This window comes from Bos grunniens, chromosome 11 (genome assembly GCF_055505025.1).
Source record: "Bos grunniens cultivar Pamir isolate PY7600 chromosome 11, Bosgru_T2T1.0, whole genome shotgun sequence".
In the NCBI taxonomy this organism is placed as follows: Eukaryota; Metazoa; Chordata; class Mammalia; order Artiodactyla; family Bovidae; genus Bos; species Bos grunniens.
In genome coordinates this window covers 47,455,976-47,471,375 of record NC_141175.1, presented here as the reverse complement: position 1 = coordinate 47,471,375, position 15,400 = coordinate 47,455,976, and the positions used below count along the sequence as shown (strand labels likewise).

Genomic DNA, 15,400 nt, shown 5'->3' with positions numbered 1-15,400 from the left:
GGTGAAGTTCCTGTGCTTCTAATATAAACTGTCTGGGTTCAAAACCCACTTCTCTTACTTACAAACTACAGAGCTTTGGGCAGGTTCAGATTAGATCAGATCAGATCAGTCGCTCAGTTGTGTCCGACTCTTTGCGACCCCATGAATCTCAGCACGCCAGGCCTCCCTGTCCATCACCAACTCCCGGAGTTCACTCAGACTCATGTCCATCGAGTCAGTGATGCCATCCAGCCATCTCATCCTCTGTCGTCCCCTTCTCCTCCTGCCCCCAATCCCTCCCAGCATCAGAGTCTTTTCCAATGAGTCAACTCTGCATGAGGTGGCCAAAGTACTGGAGTTTCAGTTTCAGCATCAGTCCTTCCAAAGAAATCCCAGGGCTGATCTCCTTTAGAATGGACTGGTTGGATCTCCTTGCAGTCCAAGGGACTCTCGAGAGCCTTCTCCAACACCACGGTTCAAAAGCATCAATTCTTTGGCGCTCAGCTTTCTTCACAGTCCAACTCTCACATCCATACACGACCACAGGAAAAACTATAGCCTTGACTAGACGGACCTTTGTTGGCAAAGTAATGTCTCTGCTTTTGAATATGCTATCTAGGTCGGTCATAACTTTCCTTCCAAGGAGTCAGTGTCTTTTAATTTCATGGCTGCAGTCACCATCTGCAGTGATTTTGGAGCCCAAAACAATAAAGTCTGACACTGTTTCCACTGTTTCCCCATCTATTTCCCATGAAGTGATGGGACCGGATGCCATAATCTTCGTTTTCTGAATGTTGAGCTTTAAGCCAACTTTTTCACTCTCCACTTTCACTTTCATCAAGAGGCTTTTTAGTTCCTCTTCACTTTCTGCCATAAGGGTGGTGTCATCTGCATATCTGAAGTTATTGGTATTTCACCCAGCAATCTTGATTCCAGCTTGTGCTTCTTCCAGTCCAGCTTTTCTCATGATGTACTCTGTATATAAGTTAAATAAGCAGGATGACAATATACAGCCTTGACGAATTCTTTTTCCTATTTGGAACCAGTCTGTTGTTCCGTGTCCAGTTCTAACTGTTGCTTCCTGACCTGCATACAGATTTCTCAAGAGGCAGGTCAGGTGGTCTGGTATTCCCATCTCTTTCAGAATTTTCCACAGTTTATTGTGATCCACACAGTCAAAGGCTTTGGCATAGTCAATAAAGCAGAAATAGATGTTTTTCTGGAACTCTCTTGCTTTTTCCATGATCCAGGTTATCTCTCTGCAAAGCCTGGTAGTTTGATATTAAATTCTTGGTGAATGTTACATACAACTATTTTCTCTGTAAACTGGCTTATATACTACTCAGCCCACATGGCAGAGATGTCCAAATCTCCTGTCTCATAGGTCATCCCCTCCCCAATCTCTAGGTTTTACATCTATATCTTTAAGAGACTAGTTTATTAAAAGCAGAATCCTAGCCAACATAATGTTCTAAATTGGAAAACAATTACTAAAACTGATTTTACTTCTATATTTCTTTCTGGAACCAAGTAATATTTTCATGTAAATCTACATTAAAGGGTTTTTTTTTTGAGATATGTATATATATGGGAACATTAGATGTGAACTAGTTAGTTGTGAAAGAATTAGTTTTGCTTTTAAAAAATCAAATCAAATGTACCTTTTGTTACTGCTGTATAATAAATCCTTAATGTATAATATTTCATTTAATCCACATGTCTCCCCACTGAGTAAGCTGAGGAGGAAGAGGATGCATTGGTCTTGCTGTCTTATGTGGCAGAGGTGGATGAGGTAGAAGGGGAGGCAGGAATACTCAATGCAACACAAAGGAAATACATCATAGTTTCTGTCTGACTTTTTTGGTTTTTCCTTTCTCTAAAAACGTTCATATACCACAAACCACATGATATTCTGTAAAATGAACACTTAGGCAATAATGATGGAGACACAAAAAAAGTCTCATACAGTTTTTGCCCCACAGTTTTTAGATTTTCACACGAAGACACATACACAAGTTTACTACTTCAATAATGATTTACTATTAGCATGATGATTTACCACTCACTAAGTGAGAGTGAATCATAAAGATCTTCATTCTTGTCTTCACATTGAGTAATCTGGGAAAGAGCAGGAGGAGGGGTTGCTCTTGCTGTCTTAGGGGTGGAAGAGGTGGAGAAGATGGAAGGGGAAGCAAGAGAGACAGGCACACTCAGTGTAACTTTAAGGAAATATTGTAATTTCTGAATGACTTTTTTGCTTTTTCATTTTTCTAAAAATGTTTCTATATGGTAGCCACCACTATTTGCTTTAGTTTCAGTGCCCATATGATAGAAGTCCTGAGGTCATAAAAGAAGTCAAAAGTAGCCTTGAATAATTGGGACCTTTCTGCCAGATTGTCTTATGTCAATTTGTTTTTTGGCACTGCTTCTTCTACATCTTCCTCATTTTCTGGTCTTGGTTCAGAAGCACTCTTCTCCACCAAGTCATCTTCTGTTAATTCCTCTGATGTGGTGTCTACTAGCTCTTGAATTTCTCCAAGATCTAGATCTTGAAACTCTTCACTCCCCCTCGCTACCTTTGTTGCCATATCCATAATCTCTTTCACGATCCCCTTGACTGGTTCTGTTGTAAATTCTGTGAAGTCATGCATAACAGCTAGACACAGTTTTCTCCAGCAGGAATTTATCCTTTCAGGTTTGATGGCTTTCAGTGCTTTTTGTACAACAGTGATGGCATATATTCAATGGTATAATCCTTCCAGACTTTTATGATCTTCTATTGGGTTTCTCTTCCATAGCACTGACAATCTTTTCCATAAAGTACCATACATAATGAGGTTTAAAGTTCCTTATAACCCCTTGATCTGGGATTCCTTGGTGGCTCAATGGTAAAGAAACTGCCTGCAATGCAGGAGACCTGGGTTTGATCCATGGGTCAGGAAGATCCATTGGAGAAAGGAATGGCTACCCACTCCACTATTCTTGCCTGGAGAATTCAATGGACAGAGGAGCCTAGCAAGCTCCATGACAGTCCACGGAGTCACAAAAAGTCAGACACGACTGAGCAACTAACACTTTCACATGACCCCTGATCTAGAGGCTGGATTACAGACATTGTGTCTAGTGGCAAGCAACCACTTCAACACCTTTGGAGTTGAACTCTTGAGGTCTGAAGTGGCCAAAGGCATTGTCCAGTATCAAAAGAAATTTAAAAGGCAATTACTTACTGGCAAAGGTACTTCCTGACTTTAGAGACAAAACGTTGACAGAACCAATCAAGAAAAAGTGTTCTGGTAGTGCAGGCCTTCTTATTGTAAAACCAAAAGACTGGTGTTATCTTTTCCCTTCATGGTTTAGGAGTTAGCAGCTTTATAGATAAGGGCAGTCCTGATCATAAACTGGACTGCATTTGCACAAAATAGTAAAGTTAGCTTATCCTTTCCTTAAATGCTGGTGCTCACTTCTCTTCCTTACTAATAAATGTCTTTTGTGGCATGCCCCTCCCCCCGCCAGAACAGAATACTTTTGTCTGCATTAAAAACTTGTTTAGGCAGACATCCTTCCTCCTCAAGGATTCTTTTAATGACAACTTTTCTGCTGTCTGTTGCTGAGCAGAAGCTTCTTCTTCTATTATCTTGACATTTTAAAGCCAAACTTCTTTTTAAAATTATCAAACTATTCTTGCTGACATTAATTTTTCCAGCTTTAGGTCTTTCACCTTCCTTTTAAGTTGTCATATGACTTCATTTTTTCTGGAATCATATTAGACTCCATAGATAAGTCTTTCTTACAACAATACTTCACCCACACAAAAGGGTTACATTTTCAATATGAGATAAAAAGGCATTTCATCAACAGTGCAAAGTTTTGCAACAGTTACAAGTTTCTGTAGCTGCAGCTATGGTTTCATTTTCCTTTTCCCTTTTAAACAATGGTCTTTACACTGGATTTCTATATCTTGAAATGGTGGGTAACCACAGCTGCAGATCAAACAGATCAATCTATGCTGCATATCAAACAGTTCAAATTTTTCTTGTAATATAATGACTCTGCTTCTTGTAAGAACTTCCAGGATCATTAGCAGCACTTCGTATGGGTCCTTGGTGTTATTCAAAGTTTATGGCATTGCACTAAACATGAAAAATCTTTGAAAACCATAAGAGATAATTTTTTACTGCAATATAGAATTTACTAGAGACACAACTGCTCACATGGAGATATTTAGTGTCACATAGAGTTTTACTTGCAACACGAAACACTAGAGTTCATTGTTATAGCAACAGGAGGTAGCTATGAAATTATCAAAGTAGTACGCTATGTGTCATAGTTAATTTTATGCAGTTATGATTTAGTACTGCATCTTTATGTTTGTTTATCTTTTTCTTAACTGGGAATGTTTCCATGTATGGTCTGTAAGTGTCTGTGTAAATTTTGAAAAAATTTGAACTTTTTATAATAGACTTGTATATATTTTATAGTTGTTGATGTTCAGCCAGTAAGTCAAGTGTGACTCTTTGCGACTCCATGAACTGCAGCACGCCAGGCTTACCTGTCCTTCACTATCTTCCGGAGTTTGCTCAAACTCATATCCATTGAGTCAATTATGTCATCCAGCCATCTCATCCTCTGTCACCCCCTTCTCCTCCTGCCATCTATTTTTCCCAGCATCAGGGTCTTTTCCAGTGAGTTGGCTCTTCACATCAAGTGGCCAAAGTACTGGAGCTTCAGCTTCATCATCAATACTTCCAGTGAATATTCAGAGTTGATTTTTTTTTCGGTTTGACTGGATGATCTCCTCACTGTCCAAGGGTGAGGACAGTGAGTGCGTTCACTGTCCTTAGAGTGTGTTCTCTGGCACCACAATTTGAAAGCATCAATTCTTCAGTGCTCAGCCTTTTTTATGGTCCAACTCTCACATCCATACATGACTACTGGAAAAACCAGTTTAGACTATAGACTTTTGTCAGCAAAGTGATGTCTCTGCTTTCTAATATGCTGTCTACGTTTGTCAAAGGTTTTCTTCCAAAGAGCAAGCGTCTTTTAATTTCATGGCTGCAGTCACCATCCACAATGATTTTGGAGCCCAAGAAAAGTAGTCTGTCGTGGTTCCCACTTTTCCCCCATCTATTTGCCATGAAGTGATGGGACCAGATAGCAGGATTTTCATTTTTTGAATGTTGAGTTTTAAACCAGCTTATTCACTCTCCTTTTTTACCCTCATCAAAAGGCTCTTTAGTTCCTCTTCACTTTCTACCATTAGAGTGGTTTCATCTGCATATCTGAGGTTGTTGGTATTTCGCCCAGAAATCTTAATTCCAGCCTGTGAGTCATCCAGCCTGACATTTCTCTTGATGTTCTCTGAATATAAGTTAAATAGGCAAGGTGACAGTATACAGCCTTGACGTAGTCCTTTCCCAATTTTGAACCAGTCTGTTCCATGTCCAGTTCTAACTGTTGCTTCTTGATATGCATACAGGTTTCTCAGGAGACAGGTAAGATGGTCTGGTATTCCCATCTCTTTAAGAATATTCTACAGTTTGCTGTGATCCACATAGTCAAAGGCTTTAGCATAGTCAATGAAGCATATATATTTTTTTAATTTTCTTGCTTTTTCTATGATCCAATGGATGTTGGCAATTTGATCTCTGGTTACTCTGCCTTTTCTAAATCCAGCTTGAACACCTGGAATTTCTTGGTTCATTTACTGTTGAAGCCTAGTTTGAAGGATTTTAAGCATTACCTTGCTAGCATGTGAAATGAGCACAGTTGTACAGTAGTCTGAACATTCTTTGGCATTGCTTTTGGGGACTGGGATGAAAACTGACCTTTTCCAGTCCTGTGGCCACTGTTGAGATTTCCAAATTTGCTGGCATATTGAGTGCAGCCCTTTCACAGCATCATCTTTTAGGATTTGAAATAGCTCAGCTAGAATTCCACTACCTCCACTAGCTTTGTTCGTAGTGATATTTCCTAAGGCCCACTTGACTTCGCATTAAACAATGTCTGGCTCTAGGTGAGTGATCATACCATCGTGATTATCTGGGTCATTAAGACCTTTTTTTGTACAGTTCTTCTGTGTAGTATTGCCACCTCTTCTTTATCTCTTCTGCGTCTGTTAGGTCCTTGCTCTTTCTGTCCTTTATTGTGCCTATCTTTGCATGAAATAGTCCCTTGGTATCTCTACTTTTCTTGAAGAGATCTCTAGTCTTTCCCATTCTATTGTTTTCCTCTATTTCTCTGCATTGTTTACTTAAGAAGGCTTTCTTATATCTCCTTGCTATTCTCTGGAACTCCACATTCAGTTAGGTTTCTCCTTTCTCCTTCGCCTTTTGCTTCTCTTCTTTTCTCAGCTATTTGTAATACCTCCTCAGACAAGCACTTTGCCGTCTTACATTTCTTTTTCTTGGAAATGGTCTCGGTCAGCACCTCCTGCACAATGTTATGAACTACCATCCAGTAAATGATACTTCAGCAAATGATAAAATACTCTAGTACCTGTGTATATTTTATGCATTCATGACACACCTTACTTCTTTTTGATATTTCTAGGCTACACAATTTTTGAGTTATTTTCAAACTGTCACAAATCTAAAAAAAGTTTTGAATATATTTTTTGAAAAATTACGCGTTTAAACTGCCTTCACAGTTCAGTCCCAAGTTGTTCAAGGATCAACTGTATATATACATATGCACACGCACACACACACAGAGACATAGAACAAATCTCTTATTACTTAAGGCAGACAATCAAAACCTGACATCCAATATTCTTTAAAAACTTGAGTTATTTACTTTCAATGACATTGTTTCATAGGACATAAAATTAAGATGTTAGCTAACTTTTTCTTGCATGTAATAGCTAATGAAAACACATTAACAAAGCAGTCATGTCAAGTATTTTAAACTGTCCTTGAAAGGGTAGACACCAAGAGTTCTCCATGGACTCCCCACTGTTCTTAGGGTAGAGTTTCTGCCTCTTCTCTTTGCACCTTCTCATCCCTGATCAAAGCACTTTCAAAGAATTGTTTACACTTAATTTTTACTGACTCTCCTTTCTCTCTTGAGCCTACTCCAATCAGATTTTCCCCCCACTGTGTCATAAAAACTGCACTTACCAGAATCAACAATGACCTCCATGCAGTCAAATCTCAAGGAGAAATCTCAGTTCATATCTCATACCACCTAACACTAGCATTTGATTTATTGGTTGGCTTCTTCTTGAAATAGTTTTGTCACTAAATCTCCAAGTCACCTCCCTCTTCGGTTCTCCTTCTACATCAACGGCCATTCTTTCTCAGCATTCTTTGCTGAATTCTCCTTTATCTTCTTAACCTCTAAAAATTCAAGTGTCCAGGACTCACTGCCTAAACTTCTTCTCTTCCTATCTACACACTCACTCATTGAAGTTTTCATCTAGTCCATGACTTTAAATGCCATTTACATGCTGCTGCCTCCGAAATTCCTATGTCGGGTTCAACTCCTATGCAAACTACATATCCCACAGGCTATTTCCCATCTCCATTTGTATGTCCACAGGCATTTCAACAAGCCCAAAACTAAACTGCTAATCTTCTGCCCTAGAGTGCTCTTCCTTCAAATTTACCACTTCATAAAATAGTAACACCATTCTTCACTTGCTCAGGCCCAAATCTTAGAACCACACTTGACTCCTCTCCTTCTCACACATCCCACATCCGATTCATTAGAACATCCAGTCAACTGTACTACAAAACTTATTCACACTACCAGTCACACTACTTCTCACTACCTCCTCCTCTTGCCACCTTGGACCAAACCTCGATAATCTCATGTTCCTTTCACTTAGTCAATTTTTCACCCTGTGAAGCAAAGCATTTAAAAGGTTAAGTTGGATTGTTACTTTTCCTACAGCTTCCCATTTTACTCAGAATGAAAAGTCTTTGTGACTATAACCCCTTATATGATGTTTCCACCATTACCACCTCCACCAACTCTTTGATCTCATTTCCTACTGCTCTCCCTCTTGCTCACCTATCATATCTACAATGTTGTCCTTACTATTCCTCACACACACCGAGCACACCCTATCTCAGGGTCTTTGTATTTCTAACATTCTCCAAGTATTCCTATGTAATGCTCTACCTTCGTCACCTAGGTCTTTCCTAACTATCCCATATAAAATAAATCCCCTCATCTTTTCAATACTCTATCCTGATTTAGTATTCATAAAACCTTTTTTATTTTGAAATAATTGTAGATTCATAAGCACTTGCAAGAAATAATAGAGATCCTGTGTACCCTTTACTCAGTATCCCCCAGTGGCCACATTTTACAAAACTACAGTGCAATATTGCCGTTGATACAGCCAAGATACAGGACATTTCCAGTTCTATCAAGGCTTCATGGTGCTCTTTTACAGCCACACCCATGACCCTCTAACCTCTACTCCCTTCTAACCCTCAGCAACCACTAGCCAGTTCATTTCTAGTTGTTTTTATTTCAAGAATGTTATATAAATGTAATCATATATATTAACTTTTTGGGATTGGCCTCTTCCACATAACATTATTCCTTGGAGATTCATCCATGTTGTTGTGTCATGGCATTTTTTTACCACCTGATATACAAATATATATTTTTATTTGCTTCTTAGGCTAAGTGAAGGACAGGGAAGCCTGGCATGCTGTAGTCCATGGGGTTGCAAAGAGTTGGAAACGACTGATCGACTGAACAACAAGGCTAAGTTTCCTGAGAGCAGGGAATCTATTTTGTACACTGTACTATAGTGTAGATATAAAATAAACATTTGTTGAATAAATTAAGTCCAGACTCTTTAACATGACTGATAAGACCCAAATGAAGCATGCTTATCTTTCCAACCTTATCTTTCATTTCCATGACTCCTCCACACTGCCACACCACTCCCATCCAGACACACTAAATAGTGAATAATGCCATTCAATTACACTAAACATCTTGCCATTTATAGCAGATTGCGTATGTGCTCTGATTTTTTTCATATTTACTATTCATAACAGTGGGTCTCAAACAGTAGTGTACCTCAAAACCACAGGGATGATCAGGTTTATTAAAACAGACTGCTAGGCTCCAACTTCGGAGAAGGCAATGGCAACCCACTCCAGCACTCTTGCCTGGAGAATCCCATGGACGCAGGAGCCTGGTGGGCTGCCATCTACGGGATCACACAGAGTCAGACACGACTGAAGCGACTTAGCAGCAGCAGCAGCAGGCTCCAACTTCAGAGTTTTAAATTCAGGAAGTCTGAAATAAGTCCTGAGAATCTGCATTTCTGACAAATTCCCAAGTGATGTTGATTCAGCTTGTCAATGAATTGTATGTGGAAAATCACTGTCTCAGAACATTTTAAAATTTCCCTCCCCATTTCACATGCCTAATTTCATTGTTAACTTCTAGTCCTTCCCTTACCCTAGAACATGGTGTTCATGGTACACTGTACTTACCCTATCACATCACTTATCACAGGATATTATAATGTCCTATTTATGTGTGCTTCTTTTCCACCAAACGATATTCTCAGCACTTAGTACAGTCTGATACAGACTAAGCACTCAATGTATATGATGACTGAATAGGTTCCTTAATTTTGACACCTTAAAAGACTCAACTGAAATAGTATCTTTACAGTCGTAGGATATTTAGAAGGAAGTGCTTCTATATGCTAGAAATAAAAGATGAAAACACCAAGGATCATTTAAGGCAATTTTTAATATTAAGATTTTATAGAAAGTATTACTGTTTATTGCAGTTCTTTTCAACCAAAAAAATACACCACACATTGAAATAATGACTGATGACAAAGGTTAAGAATGCAAGTTAAGGTACTTTAAACATTATTTTTTCAATAATTACTTCAAAGTCTGTATTTTGTTTTTCTAAAAGTGTACTCTCTTGCTTTCAGACTAAACACCCAAACCACAGACCATCTAACCCAGCCAGGACTTCAAAGAACACTGTAATTGACCCCCAGTGCTCACCAGATGTTGAAATCAGAACATATTCACTTGTACAGATCTATAGACTATTACTAAAATTCCAAAATCCAAAAAATCTTTAGAAACCTAAAGTTTTTCACAAGTTTGAGTCAAATTCATTTAGCAGCAAAATCTTACCTGAACATATATGTGGTTACTATACAGGTCATATAGCTTTATCCAAATTAGTGTTAATACTAATGCATTTTTTGTGGCATGTTTGATGTTTGATTTTAAGATGCTGCTCTAGACCCCACTGAAGTGTTACAGAAAATATGGTATATACACTATATTCCTGCCTAAAATCCCAACAATTTTGAATTCTGAAACACACTTGACCCAGAGGGTTTGGATAAATTTACATGACTATATTAAGAATGAGAAGTCAATTTCTCTAACCCTTACATTTTTGTCTACTATATTTGAAATATTTATCCAAATAATGTCCCCTACTGTTTTATCCAATTTTCTGTTGATGGGTGGGGCTGTGTTCCCTCCGTTATTTACCTGGGGCCAAACTATGGTGGAGGTAATGAAGATGATGGCAATGGTGACCTCCCTCAAAAGGTCTCATGCAAGCGCTGCTCATGACGGTGTGATCATCACCTAGAGCCAGACATCCTGGAATGTGAAGTCAAGTGGGCCTTAGGAAGCATCACTACAAACAAAGCTAGTGGAGGAGATGGAATTCCAGTCGGGCTATTTCAAATCCTAAATGATGATGATGTGAAAGTGCTGCACTCAATATGCCAGCAAATTTGGAAAACTCAGCAGTGCCCACAGGACTGGAAAAGGTGTTCTCCTTCCAACCTCAGAGAATGCTCAAACTACCACACAATTACACTGATCTCACACTCTAGTAAAGTAATACTCAAAATTCTCCAAGCCAGGCTTCAACAGTATGTTAACTGTGAACTTCTAGATGTTCAAGCTGGTTTTAGAAAAGGCAGAGGAACCAGAGATCAAATTGCCAACATCTGCTGGATCATCAAAAAAGCAAGAGAGTTCCAGAAAAACATCTATTTCTGCTTTATTGACTATGCCAAAACCTTTGACTATGTGGATGACAACAAACTGTGGAAAATTCTGAAAGAGATGGGAATACCAGACCACCTGACCTGCCTCCCGAGAAACCTTTACACAGATCAGGATGCAACAGTTAGAACTGGATATGGAAGAGGAGTACATCAAGGCTATATATTGTCACCCTGCTTATTTAACTTATATGCAGAGTACATCATGGGAAATCCTGGGCTGGATGAAGCTCAAGCTGGAATCCAGATTTCCAGGAGAAATATCAATAACCTCAGAAATGCAGATGACACTGCCCTTATGGCAGAAAGCGAAGAACTAAAGAGCCTCTTGACGAACGTGAAAAAGGAGACTGAAAAGTTGGCTTAAAGTTCAACATTCAGAAAACTAAGATCGTGGCATCCCATCCCATCGCTTCATGGCAAATAGATGGGGAAGAAATGGAAAGTGACAGACTTTATTTTGGGGGGCTCCAAAATCACTGCAGATGGTGACTGCAGCCATGAAAAAGACGCCATTAAAAGACACTTGCTCCTTGGAAGAAAAGTTATGACCAACCTAGACAGCACATTATAAAGCAGAGACATTACTTTGCCAACAAAGGTCCATCTAGTCAAAGCTATAGTTTTTCCAGTAGTCATGTATGGATGTGAGAGTTGGACTGTGAAGAAAGCTGAGCAGCCAAGAATTGATGCTTTTGAACTGTGGTGTTGGAGAAGACTCTGGAGAATCCCTTGGACAGCAAGGAGATCCAACCAGTCACTCCTAAAGGAAATCAGTCCTGAATATTCATTGGACAGACTGATGCTGAAGCTGAAACTCCAATACTTTGGCCACCTGATGTGAAGAACTGACTCATTGGAAAAGTCCCTGATGCTGGGAAAGATTGAAGATGGGAGGAGAAGGGGATGACAGGGAATGAGATGGTTGGGTGGCATCACTGGCTCAATAGACATGAGTTTGAGTAAACTCTGGGAGTTGGTGATGGACAGGGAGGCCTGGCATGCTGTAGTCCAGGGGATCTCAAAGAGTCAGACATGACTGAGTGACTGAACTGAACTGATTGTTTTATCGTTTTGTATCTGAAAGACTGGTCTTAATAAAAAGAGTTTTCAGAGCTGTGGTACATATACACAAAGGAATATTATTTGGCTATTAAAAAGAATGCATTTGAATCAGTTCTGATGAGGTGGATGAAACTGGAGTCTATTATACAAAGTAAGTCAGAAAGAAAAACACCAATACAGTATATTAACATACATATATGGAATTTAGAAAGATGGTAACAATGACGCTATGCAAGACAGCAAAAGAGACACAGATGTAAAGAACAGACTTTTAGACTCTGTGGGAGAAGGCAAGGGTGGGATGATTTGAGACAATAGCGTTGAAACATGTATATTATCATATGTGAAATAGATTGCCAGTCCAGGTTCGATGCATGAGACAGGGTGCTCAGGGCTGGTGCACTGGGATGACCCTGAGGGTGGGATGGGGAGGGAGGTGGGATGGGGGTTCAGGATGGGGAACACATGTACACCCATGGCTGATTCATGTGAATGTATGGCAAAAACCACCACAATATTGTAAAGTAATTAGCCTCCAATTAAAATAAATTTTTAAAAAAGAAAAAAATAAAAATAGTTTTCAGGAAATTGCTGGTGGTCCAGCAGTTACGACTCTGACTCTCACTGCTGAGGGCCTATGTTCAATGGCTGGTCAGGGAACTAAGATCCCACAAACTGCATGGCACAGCCAAAAGAAAGTTTCTTCATTTTATCTAACATTAGCTAAATACTGTTGGGAACTCAATGTTTCTATTCATATATGATACTTTCTTTTTAAATCAAGGAAACTCTATACTTCTTTGGGATCCTCGTGGCTCACTACCATCAGATGAATCATCATCATCCTCAAATGAATCATCACCAGCACAACTGAAAGTATAGAACTAAAAAAAAATGCCTTGTGGGAAACATATCATTTTGAAATCCACCTCAAAGGCTAATGTCACATTTACAAGTCATTGACATTTGGCAGACTCAACTGATGAAAGTAGAATTTTTGTAGATTAAAATGTAAAGGGGACAACAACAACAGATTTATCACTGTAAAGAGGAAAACACCTTAAATACATTTAGGAATGAACTGAACAAAAAATATATAGATCTATGAAGAAAATGCCACTGGGAAACATTAAAAGAAAGCTTGGGTAAACAGAGGGCCACGTACTTCTATTCAGCATATTTGGTTTCAAAAGAAAGAGGAATCATTTAGGTGACTTTAAATTGAAAGAGAAGTTTATTTGAAGAGTAGTACCTTGTGTAGATAGGTTTAGTAGGGCAAACCAGGACCCGGAAAGTTCCAGAACCCCAGGCAACTAACTTCCCTACCACTCACTTCTAGGAACCCAGGGCTTTGTAACTCTTCTGCTCTCTATCTGTCGCTCTCTGCAGGCCTATTTGGTCTACACACTTGCATGTGGGTCAGACATCTCTCCCTCCCTTATGTGCTAGTATCATCACTTTCTAGGTTGAGACCAGGTAAGACTAATTGCAAATTTTTCAAGAGAGAATCTGATTGGGCCAGTTTGAATCCTACTCCTGGTCCAATCAGCTATGGTAGGGGAAGGAAGAGGGTTAAGTGGGTACCTGCTCACTAACAAAAGATAAAGACTGGAACATGAGGAAGTGGTGCAGGCAAATTGAATGGCATGTCTCTTATAGATGAGCAGACTGCATACCGTGGAGAGGCAATACAACATAAGAGGTTAACAGCACAGGCTCTGGGACCAAACTGCCTGAATTTGACTTTAAGTCAAATTAGTTGCTTGACCTTCAACAAGTTTCTTGACCTTCAACAAGTTATTCAATCTCTTTATGCTTCAGTCTTCTCATCTGTAAAATGAGGATGATGATAATAGGGTTGCTGTGGGGATTGAATGAATGAACACAAAGAAAGCACTCAGTTAAAAACTACTTATTTATTATTTTTATAAAGATACCCATCTCCCCTAAATTAATCTATAAAATTAATGCAAGTCCAATCAAAATCACAACTCTTTAAATCTGACAAAGCAATTTTAAAGTTACTATGGAAGAAATATCTATGGAGAGGATGGCATAAGTAGAATGGGAGGAATATACAGACTGATGCAAGCTCATGTCATAGATCTTATGATGATTGTTTCACATTATATTTTTTAATGTACATATATGACAAAATTTTCTTTTATATACATCAAAAATATTTTTAAGAAACAATTCTTTAAAAATATATTCCAAAAAAGAAGACTATTAACCATGGATTTACCCTACCAGCAGTTTAAAAATAATTTAAAAGTATATTAAAACAATATTATTATCCAATAACAAGTCAATGGAATAGAAAATAAAGTATATGTGGAAATTTAGTACAGTATAAACTTAGAATTTTAAATCAGAGAGAAGACTGGGTGGTGTTCAATAAATAGTGTAGGGCAACCAAGTCATTTAGGGGGAAAAAAAAATCATGCTAGATTCTTCCCTTCTTCCTCCTAACTAAACTTCAAAAGGACTAAATATTGAACTATTTTTAAGAAGATATCTAAAAATGTTAAAAGAAAATACACAGGTAAGCATGACATTAAAGCTGGAAACAGAAAAAGACCTACCTAAAAATGTCTTTCTTCACAACAACCCCATCAGCTTTAACTTCTACTCATTTGCACTTATTTATGGATTCTGAGAAGGCAATGGCACCCACTCCAGTACTCTTGCCTGGAAAATCCCAGGGATGGAGAAGCCTGGTAGGCTGCAGTCCACGGGGTCCGGAAGAGTCGGACATGACTGAGTGACTTCACTTTCACTTTTCACTTTCCTGCACTGGAGAAGGAAATGGCAACCCACTCCAGTGGTCTTGCCTGGAGAATCCCAGGGACAGAGGACCCTGGTGGGCTGCTGTCTTTGGGGTTGCACAGAGTCGGACACGACTGAAGTGACTTAGCAGTAGCATGGATTCTGATTCTGATTAATTCTATATAAAATTTTTACATAATACAAAATTGAACACATAAAATTTTGTTATATATTTTATATAATCTTATCATGTACTTTTCTTGTACCTCTTGTCTTTCTACTTAGCCCACACATCATTGGCATAGTCCATTCTTCACTCTGCTTCTCTCTCCTCTCTTAAAATAACTTTCTTTTAAAGTTATAAACATGTAGTTTTTAAGTGAATTTTAGTATTGTTTTCTTGAGCTCTATCTATAAAGTATCTTTTTTTGCATTTTAATTGAAATTGATAATGTACAAATAATTTAGAAATGAATTGTATTCTTTGCTATTTTAGTTCATCTGGCATCATATGTTATTTTCCCTAGACTGCCTTTTTTCCTTCAATAAAAGTTTTATTGG

General features: G+C 38.6%; 1 long non-coding RNA gene across 2 annotated transcripts in view; it reads right to left on the bottom strand.

Annotated features, from left to right (window-relative positions):
* Positions 1-15,400, bottom strand: part of LOC147363060 (uncharacterized) — a 72,913-nt gene that overhangs the window by 56,195 nt on the left and 1,318 nt on the right. Inside the window, exon 2 of one of the 2 annotated variants that reach the window (XR_015136752.1) lies at positions 13,282-13,931. The exons of the other annotated variant lie outside the window; for it this stretch is intronic. This is a non-coding gene — a long non-coding RNA (uncharacterized LOC147363060). Of the gene's footprint in view, positions 1-13,281; positions 13,932-15,400 lie in introns of those variants that run through there. 2 annotated transcript variants of the gene reach the window in all.